The following is a 7,705-nucleotide window of genomic DNA, read 5'->3' as shown; positions in this document are numbered from 1 at the left end:
ATTTTCTTTTTTTTGGCTGGGTCGAGAAATCATATAAAATGCAGGGTGTTCAGCATGGAGGTCACTCTCAGAACACTGGGAGGGTCTGGCACTCGATGGGGGTTAGTTGCTTGGCAGCCTGCCTGCCACTGAGGGAAGTCCCATTAGAGACGTATTCCCACCTTGTCACCAACAGGATGATGTTACCAGGTAATAAACCCTCATCCTTGTATCTTGGCTTCGGTAAATTTGAACTTAGCTGACGGTAGTTTCCTAATTTTATTTTAAGTGGCTTTAAAGAAGTCTCATCCAAGTTATCACACAGCACTTAACCCAGCCCTGGGATTTACTGTCTTGATGAGTAAATGGCTCTGCACAGTCTGAGATGCTTCAGTGTGCAAGGCAGCAGCGGGGGGAAGGTCTTCACAGGGACAGATGGCAAGAGACTTCCCGAGGCACATCAATCATGTTGGTCAATTTAGGGCACGGTCTGGTTCTGTAGCTTTGAAAGGCTGATTCTATTAGCACACTTTACAAGAGGGATGGGGATTAACTCAGTCACCAGAAACGAAATACCCCTTCAGAAATTCAGAGACCTCTGATGAACAGAACAGACGTTTGGGCTTTAATTGCTAAAGCAGCTACCTACTTGGGGAAACCATGGCATTCTGCTGCCTGGACAGCAGGAATTAAGATTTCAGAGTTGCTGGCACCAGAACAGAGCCTCTCAGCTCGCTTCACCTTGGCAACCTTAAACAGTGCCTCTTTGGTCTCCATGATAGCAGTATGTTCCTTTGGATAGAATACTTAGTTTGGAAAGAATGTAGTCAAATGTGGGATATGTAAGCACCCCTCAACGGTCACAATCCATCCTAGTATCTTATATAGTGATTTTTTTTTTTTAATTTATTGGACTTATGGTTCCTCGTGGCTGGGAAGGCCTCACGATCACGGCGGAAGGTGAAAGCCACGTCTCACATGGCAGCAGATAAAAGGAAAAAAAGGTAGTGATCTTTTAGCAAAAAACCTGAGACTGGTAGTGGGCTTGGAGCCAGAGGATCGCTTGAGTCCAGGAGTTCGAGACCAGCCAGGGTAACAAACTGAGACCCCCAACTTTAAAATTAAAAAACAAAAGAAAAAATAGCTGGGTGTGGTGGCTCACACCTATAATCCTAGCACCTGGGGAGGCCAAGGCGGGTGGATTGCCTGAGCTCAGAAGTTCGAGACCAACCTGGGCAACATGGTTGAAACCCTGTCTCTACTAAAACATAAAAAATTAGCCAGGTGTGGTGGCATGCACCTGTAGTCTCAGTTACTCCGGAGGCTGAGGCACAAGAATTGCTTGAACCTGGGAGGTAGAGGTTGCAGAGATCATGCCACTGCACTCTCAGCCTGGGCGACAGAGCAAGACTGTCTCAAAAACAAAAAACAAACAAAAAAAATTTGTCTCAAAAAAATGAAAAAAATTTAAATTTAAATTAAAAAAAAAAAAAAAAGGTTGGGCATGGTGGCTCATGCCTGTAATTTCAGCACTTTGGGAGGCTGAGGCAGGCAGATCACGAGGTCAGGAGATAGAGACCATCCTGGCCAACATGGTGAAATCCCGTCTCTACTAAAGAAGGTACGCGCCTGTAGTCTCAGCACTCAGGAGGCTGAGCCAAGAGAATTGATTGAACCTGAGAGGCGGAGGCTGCAGTTAGCTGAGATTACACCACTGCACTCCAGCCTGGTGACAGAGTGGAACTCCGTTTCAAAAAATAAATAAAATAAACTAAAATAAAAAAGAGCAAAAATATAAAATGTTAAAAAAAAAAAAAAAAAAGGAAAAAGGAACCTGATAGCCTTGGTGAGTCAACACTGGATATCTTCTGACCATTATTTGAAACAAAAAAGGAAACCACTGATATTCTATGCAAAGACCTGTTCCTGGAAGCCACTCTGTGGAGACACCAGGAGAACTTTTCTCAGTCCTTCATTGATTTGAAGTAAAAGTGCTAAAGCAATGTTTGTGGGTGGCAACCCATTAGCAGATCACAAAATCAATGTAGTGGGTAACTGAAAAAGAGAAAACACAAGATGGTATCCTGTGTAACTGGGGTTAAGCGTTACTCTCTGAAACTCACGGCATCGGTTTCCTCTTAGGCTCTTCCAACACAGTATAATCACGTTCATTTCAGTTTACAATCCTTGCAGTCCCATCGAATTGTGAGATTATACCCAGGTCATCCACAGTGGAGGTCTGAAAATGTTCTTAGTTGTACTCTAATTTCACTAACTGCCAAAAGCTTTTCCAGAATAATCTCAGTCACTTCATTCCTTTAAAGATGAAGCCCGAAGAAGGCATGGCGATTACTTTAGAGGAACAATTAGCAGCAGAGGCAGGGCTGTGCTGATCCCATCTGGCATGGCTAGTAGCTAACCTATAAAACAGGAGAATAATTTGAAGTAACAGCCAAGGAAGTGACTCAAAACTGAATGCTATGTAACAACTAATTTGGGAGAAAAAGGCAGTCAGTCTAAGAGCACTCATTCTCACCACCAGCAGGCATGTGTGCGTTGGGGGAGCATAACGGGGCACTATCACATCATTTTGGTGCAGGCTGGTGGGGATCCAGGATGACTCATTTTAAGGAGACAGTACCTCTGAGGGAGCAGTTGCTGGTAAGAGGCCAGTAAACAACTCTGGATATAAACATTTCAAGTCAAATCTTATGGTTTATTTGAGTTCTGTAGCCAAGTCCACTCAGCAGACAATAACCACTTGATAAGCTGCCCTTTTCACTGTTTTACTTGCAGGCTGTAAACTACTGGGGCCAGTTTTTAGGCTCATTAAATCTAACCCAGAATACAGCTTCTTTGGTGTCCAGCAAAAACACAACCTTAAATACAAAGAGTTTGCACACACCTCCCATTTCAACAGAAAAGAAAGGCAATCTGTGTGCACTTCAAGCCTGGCATTCAAATGGGAACAAAGCCGGGCACCCCACCCTCCAGCACCACTTGGCTTCTTTCTTGCTCACACACCAGTCCTGACATTCAGACAGGATCTAAGCTACAAACTCAGGAGACCTCCCTGGCGTCCTTAACAAAGCACATAGAAACCAAACAGCAGTGGTTTCCCCTAAATGTCAGGACCCTGGAGCAGAGGCAAGGTCAGAGTCGTCAAGCATGCTCACTGCCACAAGCTGGCATACATCCTACATTCCACTCTGTTTCTAAGAGCACATTCATTTTCTTGAAATAAGTAACAAACACTTTCATTCCACAATAAGGGCATAAATCAAATCCTGGCTACTTGTGCATTTCCGCCACCTCATACAGCCTGTACCCTCAGAGCCATAATCAAGGGACTAGAGAAAGCAGGGCAACCACACACTTGCTTTTCACGTTTTAGAGGAATGATGCTCTAGACTGGGCTCTCAGCAGGATATGCTGAGGAGAAAAAAGGGGGGAAAAAACATGGAGCCAAACCCTTAAGCCTCAGAATAGATGATTTCCCTCAGTCCAGATTTTCAGACAGGGATAACTAACCATCATAGGCTTGTGGGACTTCTTAGGGATATGAAAGATGTAAAAACAAAGCTTACAGGCCGGGCGCGGTGGCTCACGCCTGTAATCCCAGCACTTTGGGAGGCCGAGGCGGGCGGATCACAAGGTCAGGAGATCGAGACCACGGTGAAACCCCGTCTCTACTAAAAATACAAAAAAAATGAGCCGGGCGCAGTGGCGGGTGCCTGTAGTCCCAGCTACTCGGGAGGCTGGGGCAGGAGAATGGCGTGAACCCAGGAGGCGGAGCTTGCAGTGAGCCAGGATCGCGCCACTGCACTCCAGCTTGGGCGACAGAGCAAGACTCCGTCTCAAAACAAACAAACAAACAAACAAACAAAAAAAACAAAAAACAAAGCTTACAAACAGGAAAGCAATCATTTCACCTGTTTCCAGCAAAGCAGTTCAGTTTTGTCTCTTATTGCGGATACCTAGCAACAAAACGCCACCAAAGTCTCCCTGCCCCTTGGCATCCATTGCTTTAAGTCCAGAGCAGGGGAAGCAAAAAAGATTACCACTCCCCCAAACCAAGCCTGTTTACCAGTTCGTCTACTTACATGCATTAAAGACATGGCAATTTGGGTCCGGGTCCAGGTCCCGGTTCAGGGCAGCTGCCACAATGTGGCTACTAGAGGATCCTTTTCCGGTCTCGGAAACTGATGCTCACTGCACCTGGGAAGAAGAGAAATTAAGAAAAAAAACTACTTAAGAAGATACACGCAGAGTAACTCTCAAGCAGCTTAAAATTTCTGTAAGGCAAACTTGGGAAACTGAGATTCAGATATTCAAAGTCCACACTGAAAGGCCTTTCTTTGCCTTCAGACAGGGATAACTTGACATCATCATGGACTCAGCTCCCCTCAACCTGCTGGCCCATGGCACTAACAGCCATAGCACATGCAAACTATTTTTTTATCAAATTGTTCACTTCCCTCACGCAAACTCTGCAGAGCAAGCATGTGACTTTCAGTTTTGTTTTGTTGTTTTTCTTGAAACAGTTTCACTCTTGTTGCCCAGGCTGGAGTGCAATGACCCAATCTCAGTTCACTGCAACCTCCACCTCCTGGGTTCAAGTGATTCTCCTGCCTCAGCCTCCCAAGTAAGCTGGGATTATAAGCATGCGCCACCACGCCAGGCCAATTTTGTATTTTTAGTAGAGATGGGGTTTCTCCATGTTGGTCAGGCTGGTCTTGAACGCCCGACCTCAGGTGATCGACTTGCCTCGGCCTCCCAAAGTGCTGGGATTACAAGTGTCAGCCACCGCACCCTCCAGGCTTTCAGTTTTTTAAGACAGAGGATTAGAGGTTTGCCCAAGAGCTACTTAAAAATAGCCAGCACTACAATCTCACTATAATAAAATCCTTGCACTAAAAACAGATCAGATCATCTAATTCAAGCTTGTCTAACCCACAGCCTGCATGTGGCTCAGGACGGCTTTGAATGCAGCCCAACACAAATTTGTAAACTTTCTTACAACATCATGAGATTTTTTTTTAGCCCATCAGCCATCATTAGTATATTTTATGTGTGGCCCAAGACAATTCTTCCAATGTGGCACAGGGAAGCCAAAAGATGACACCCCTGATCTAGTTACTACCCATTTGCTCTTGGACTGGCCACATGATTCCCAGACTCCACCCCAGAGCCATTCTCACCCATGCCTGGAGCTGAGGCCCAGGAATGTGTATATTTTAACACTTTATAGGTGGTTCTGATGTAATAGTCAGGTTTTGAAATCACTAACCCTGTTTCACAGATGAAGAAATAAGACTCTGGTGAGAAAACAGGCTGAGACTAAAGCCCAGATCTAGTTAGCCTAATGTGTGGTATACAGGAGTTTCTCAACCTCAGCTCTACTGACATACTGGGTGGATCAATTATTCCTCATGCAGGCTGTCGTGTGCATTGTAGGGTATCTATTTATTTATTTAGTTTCGCTCTTGTCACCCAGACTGGAGTACAATGGTGCGATCTCAGCTCACTGCAAATTCTGCCTCCTAGGTTCAAGAGATTCTCCTGCCTTAGTCTCCTGAGTAGCTGGGATTATAGGTGCCCACCACCACACCCAGCTAATTTTTGTATTTTTAGTAGAGACAATGTTTCACCATGTTTGCCAGGCTGGTCTCGAACTCCTGACCTCAGGTAATCCACCCACCTCGGCGTCCCAAAGTGCTGGAATTACAGGCATGAGATAAATATCCAGGCCCGGCCAGGATATTTATTAATAGCAGCATTCACCGGAGGCCAGGAACACCATCCCTCCCCAGTTGAGAACTGCCAGTCTAACTCAGTAACTGCTTGTATAACTTTGGGCAAGAGAACTCTCTAAGCCTCACTTTTACTTACTTAACAGCAGAGTGGGGGAAAAAATTTACCTCACATGGGGTTGATATTAGAAATACTATTTATGGCCGGGCACGGTGGCTCACGCCTGTAATCCCAGCACTTTGTGAGGCTGAGGCAGGCAGATCACCTGAGGTCGGGAGTTCGAGACCAGCCTGACCAACATGGAGAAATTCCCCAGCTACTTGGGAGGCTGAGGCAGGAGACTAGCTTGAACCCGGGAGGCAGAGGTTACTCTGAGTCAGGATTGCACCATCGCACTCCAGCCTGGGCAACAAGAGCAAAACTCTATTTCAAAACAAACAAACAAACAAACAAAAAATACTCTTTGTGAGAGTGCTTGGCAAGGACCCTAGCAAAAGGAATTCCATACTACTTCCATTATCTGGGCAAACATAACCCTGGAAGACCAACACATCCCCAAAACTAACAAACCAATACTTAAAGGGGACCATAAGCATACTCAAGTCTATGAAAGAATTTAAAATCTCACCATTTAAAGAAACTTCATCATGAAGATCCTTACACTCAACACCTTAAGGTGATGGGTTTTCACATGACTGTTTCCAAGGCCACAGCCAACACCTTTAATCTAAAAGAGAAGGATAACAGGCTTCATTCTAACAGAAACCACCTTAAGGTTTATTCTCCAGATCTGTATTAAACGGCTGAGCCTCAGCGAGTCAGACCTCCTCACAAAAGATACCATTTCAGACAGGGATAACTTTAGATCATCCTCAGCTCAGACAATAACAAAGATGCCTAAATCCCAGCAATCCAAAATTCATTTGCCACGTCTTTCCATCCCTGCATGCCCTAACAAGGATCCACGTTGGTTACAGTGACATCTAGTGGCCCCAAATTACACGGGCACAGACCCTACTCATTTTTATCATTAAAATAATTAGTATTCTGAATTCTGAGTAACTTCTTACCATAGCTGGCTTGTATGTCAACATGTATTCTCACACTTGAACTTCAGAATAAAGCAGGACGTGAACGTATGTGATAGCACCATCTGTGCTTTCTCATTTTTGGTGACCACTCAGGCCTTGCCTGAACCCATTCTTACTCATGTTAGGGCTCCATCCATTACTCTGCTCCTTCAACCTGGAGCTCTGCTTTTCACCGTCTCTGCAGATGCCAAACAAAGAAAGGCCTCTGGGGAAGGAAAAAAGGCTCGTTGTTAAAACTACGGCTTTCCAGAAGAAGTTTACAATCCTATTGATTCCCATCTGTAAAGTTAAATATAAACTACCGATCGGGGCCGTCCTCAAGGCACTCCAAGTGGAATCACGTCTTCACACGTTAACACTCCTGATGCTGAATTAAGAACCACCATCGTCAGAGTTTGCCCGTGCGCGGGCACCGAAGACCCCCGGGCGTGCACGCTCAGCACACGCGCGCCGGAGGCGCACGGGGCTGCCCAGGTTGTCAGGCCCCGCTCCCCCGCAGAAGCCGGCCCTATGACGCCTAGGACGGGCTTGAGCTCTCTCCCTTCACGTAACACTTTCTCGCCGTTTGGAAAGCATTTTCTCATCCAGTACTTCTAACCCTCCTAATCACCCTACCAGAGAGAAACGAGCTTATCGTCACCACTTCGTCTCTGAGGAAGGGAGGCCAAGTGTGTTAGTGTCGTGTCAAGGAAGACCCCGTTTTCCCACTCAGGCAGCCTTACCATCATCACTAAAGGCCTGAAGCTGCTCGCCGTGCTCAACACCAACGCCAGTAGCCATGTCTTCCAGCCACGCGGCCGACCTCGAAAAGAACGCGAGACCGCGCCTGCGCACAAGTCTTCTCGGCAAGCTCTCTCCGGAACTCTCGCGATGTTGAGAAA

At 46.0% G+C, this 7,705-nt stretch overlaps 1 long non-coding RNA gene and 2 other non-coding genes across 5 annotated transcripts in view; all 3 read right to left on the bottom strand.

Moving 5' to 3' along the window:
- LOC105469204 (uncharacterized) overlaps positions 1-7,656 on the bottom strand; it is a 100,961-nt gene extending 93,305 nt beyond the window's left edge. Inside the window, exons 1-5 of one of the 3 annotated variants that reach the window (XR_011616036.1) lie at positions 7,547-7,656; positions 6,804-7,029; positions 6,362-6,460; positions 4,083-4,197; positions 2,103-2,399 (exon numbers count right to left, since the gene is read on the bottom strand). This is a non-coding gene — a long non-coding RNA (uncharacterized lncRNA). Of the gene's footprint in view, positions 1-245; positions 2,400-4,082; positions 4,198-6,361; positions 6,461-6,803; positions 7,030-7,546 lie in introns of those variants that run through there. The other 2 variants (XR_011616037.1, XR_979851.3) reach the window with 2 other exon arrangements.
- Positions 3,453-3,524, bottom strand: LOC112424539 (small nucleolar RNA R38). Its single transcript, XR_003015320.1, has one exon. It is a non-coding gene; the product is annotated as a small nucleolar RNA R38 (small nucleolar RNA).
- On the bottom strand, positions 6,537-6,614 carry LOC112424538 (small nucleolar RNA R38). The gene has a single exon (XR_003015319.1). It is a non-coding gene; the product is annotated as a small nucleolar RNA R38 (small nucleolar RNA).
- Positions 7,657-7,705: the final 49 nt, after the last annotated feature.

The sequence above is a fragment of the Macaca nemestrina genome, chromosome 17 (assembly GCF_043159975.1).
Source record: "Macaca nemestrina isolate mMacNem1 chromosome 17, mMacNem.hap1, whole genome shotgun sequence".
Classification (NCBI taxonomy): domain Eukaryota; kingdom Metazoa; phylum Chordata; class Mammalia; order Primates; family Cercopithecidae; genus Macaca; species Macaca nemestrina.
Note: the sequence above shows the minus strand (reverse complement) of the source record. Positions and strands in the feature narration are given on the sequence as shown.